The sequence below is a fragment of the Acyrthosiphon pisum genome, chromosome A1, assembly GCF_005508785.2.
Source record: "Acyrthosiphon pisum isolate AL4f chromosome A1, pea_aphid_22Mar2018_4r6ur, whole genome shotgun sequence".
Taxonomy (NCBI): domain Eukaryota; kingdom Metazoa; phylum Arthropoda; class Insecta; order Hemiptera; family Aphididae; genus Acyrthosiphon; species Acyrthosiphon pisum.
Window position 1 is genome coordinate 90,931,356 of NC_042494.1, and position 3,784 is coordinate 90,935,139.

Consider the following 3,784-nt stretch of genomic DNA (forward strand, 5'->3'; position numbering starts at 1 on the left):
GATACTTGAAAATTTCACTGAATGTTTATATTAGAATTTTCTATACACGATAAAAATTTGAAAATAACTTGACTCTTTTTGAGCTGCTTACGGACATAGTCATTTTTCAATTTTTTAAATTTTTTTTCTATAAAAATAAATAAAATTTTATTTGTTTGGTAAAAATGCGTGAAAATTTAATGCAAGGCTCCTGATATATTGTTACAATAGCAATTGTATAATATTAAAAATACATAGGCACACATTTTTTTTATTAGCATTTGAAGTTGAAATTTTGACAAAATTTATCAAATTTAAAATTGAATAATTATTTTGTAGTTAAAAATTTATAAAATGTTCAACTTTTATATCTAAGGATTGAAAATTTAAAACAAGATTCCACGTAAATATTTAATTCTGTTGCCAAAAATTCTAAGAAATACATAAGCACAGTTTATTTTTATAGTCACTTTAATTTCCAATTTAGACGAAATTACATATTAAAAAACCTGGAATAACTATTTTAGTTATTTTGTTGTGATTGTATAATATTATTCGTGGGTACTTGAAACTTCTAAAGTATACTTTTATATATCTATGATAGTACCACGGTTTGTTGTTGATGTATAACGCGTTACCTGATTGATATTGTGATATGATTGATTTGGAATTTATTATTAATACCTATTATAGGTCAATTTTTTTTTCTACACTATAGATAAGTATACCTATAATAGGTTAGGATTTAATTTAAACACTAAAAAAAGTTAAATTCTTATTGGAAACAATTTACTGTCGAAATATTACAATATAAATAATCTAATTCTATTCGATTAAACAGTGTATAGGCACAATCGTCGTCAACAATAAACAATACTAGCCAACACAGTATAATATCAAAGTTATATGCGACATAGTGTTTACTGTTTATACGTCATAATAATAATGGTGGACGGAGTGGCCGAGCGGATTAAGGCGTCGGTTGCGACACACGTCGCACACCGCCGCCGGTTCGATGCCGGCCGCGGACGGCATTTTTCTTTGGCCAAGTCATGGTGTCTGGAGAAAAATGCCACCATCCCCCCACCCGGGCATGGCAGATACTTACAGGTGCCCGCTAAAAAATCTGCCAAATCCAAAAAACACACGTGTTTAAAACTTACAGTACCTACCCTCCCCCACAGTAAAAACCACTCAATGGCCTAAAATTCCGCAGGTTAATTAATACAAAAAAAAAATAATAATAAAAATAATAGTAGGTATATAGCGTCATCGAAGGTACTTCAGGTATTACTTGTAGGTATATATAAAATAGTATATTGTGTGGCAAGGGCTGGAAATGAGCAATTTCAGGCGCGTGCGACGTATGTAGCGAGTCGCAGTCGTGGGCCGCATTTCACTAAAGACTGAAATTTCCTTCCTGCACGAGCCACACATACTATTTTTTGTCACGCTTCTGCGTTCATTGATCATGACAAGTCGGCAAAGGTAATAGCACTGTGCACTATTCAGGGATATTATTTGCAACAACCAGACTATTCTACAAATACAATTTCATGAAAGAAAATTGTTTGCTCGTCATGCAGGGAGGTTATAATATGAATATAAGATGTTGCCCACGATGCAGATAACCTAAAGATTATGTTTGGTAAGGACCGTGGTATAGTTTTCAGTGTTGCCCCAATAGGGGTGGAGTGGGAACCAAATCCAGGCCGGGAGTTTAAAATGTATCTAGGCCACCCACCAAAAATTTTTTTCTCGCTACGCTAGAATTTGGTTTTTCTATTTGCCTATTTCAAAACTACATTCAGTATTATAAAAGTATTTCAATCACTATCTTGCTTATTCTTTTAACTTCTGTCTTCTGACACATTATATTAATATACTTCCATAAGTAGGTACTAATACCTGAAAAGTCTGAAAAATTCTGTAAAATTAAATTAGTAGGTATAGTTTAATAGTTGAAACCAACGAAATATTAATAATTATACATTGTGTTTTAATGGTTTAGGTATAGTAGGTATAAGGTAATAACTAATAAGTAATAGATAAATACATAGGTACATTATAAATAATATAATAAAAAAGATTTATACATTCATAATGATATGCAGTCCTGCAGTCCTGTAAAGAATACTTTTAAAAAGTACTTGAGTAAATACTCAAATACTTTAATTGTAAAGTACTTCAAATACTACTCAAATACTTTTGGTTTTTAAAGTGAGTTTCTAATTATCGTAATATAAACACATAGGTAGGTAGTAGGTAATCTAATAGTTGTCTAATATAGTTTTAAAGGGAATATTGTAATTCAATATTCAATAACTTTTTTTAGAAATCTGGTTTTCACAAAACTTTGGGCTCCAGCTAACACAGAAATACAGAATATTAAATAAAACTATTATTATATTATTGTAGTTGACAATAATATTTTTCCAACCAATTATTTCGAATAAAAATAAAATGTTCGAAATAAACAACCAAAGTATTCAATACCAAAAAGTATTTAATACAAAAAAAAGTATTTAAAATACCATTCAAAATACTTCATGCTGAAAGTATTTAAAAAGTTATTCAATACTTAAAAAAGTATTTGAATACTTTTACTCAAATACTTTTACTTAAATACTTTACAGGATTGATGATATGATATGATATATAATATTATTATCTATTTCCATGAGAATTTTATTTTCAATGGTCATTAGCATAAAAGACTCAAGATGTTCATTGGTCATTGAATTTCTCAGCCTGTTTTTTAAATACTTCAATGTTAAAAATTACCTTTCACAAGCAACTTGCGTAACAGGGAGGGTTAAAATGTATTGATATGCTATAGTTATTGTCGGGTAAGCATTTACAAATAAATTGTATTTAATTAAAACATTATAACAACATATTTTACATATTACACAGTTTTTACAAGACTTGTTACACGGTTTTACAACATCTGTACTCTCTAGGTCTTCATTTTCAGAGTCACTTCCATATGACGGTTTATTTATACTCCTCATCAACAGATTTTTTAAAAATGCCATGATTTTCCAAAATTAAAAAGTTCATCAGATAGTTTGTTTTTTATTTCATTTTCACTTAAATTATCATCTATAAATGGTTTAATTTTGTGAGATAAATGTGTTAATGAATCAGTCGGAAGTCCACTTTTTAATAAATTGAAATTTGATAGAGATAATAACAATGACCAAAGTAAAGTGACCACAAGTTAATACAAAATTAATATGTATTATCATTGATTATTATAAATACAAAATACTAGTATTAGACATTAGTTATTATTAGCCATTCGTCGCCACTCAACAGCCCTATAGGGTATAGATAAACAACTTGCAGGTTTCAACAGGCGGAAATGCGTCTTATCAGTTTATTATTTCTTAGTAGGTAATTAGTTCTGTTGGATTGAATCGAGACCACACACTATAAGTGTGTTTTATTACAAAAATAACCTACCTATATCAATTGATTTAATTTTGTTTGATGTCTATATTTATGTAACAAATATTTTGTAATTGTATATCCAAAGTTTTCTCATAAGAGTATACGATTGTACGAGACATTTACAATGTACTATTATAATTTAAAAAAAAATCTAACAAAATGGCCAGGCTACCAGGCCATAGTGTGGTCCAGGCCATCTGGAAAATTCCCATTTCCAGACCGGCCACTCCGCCCCTGCGTCGGACCTCCCCGTCGAAGACGTATTCGCGTTCCCCGTTAAATTTATAGGCCGCACTTATCACGGGACGAGTCCCGGGGCGGAGCAGCGTCGCGGAAAGAGGACGGCCGA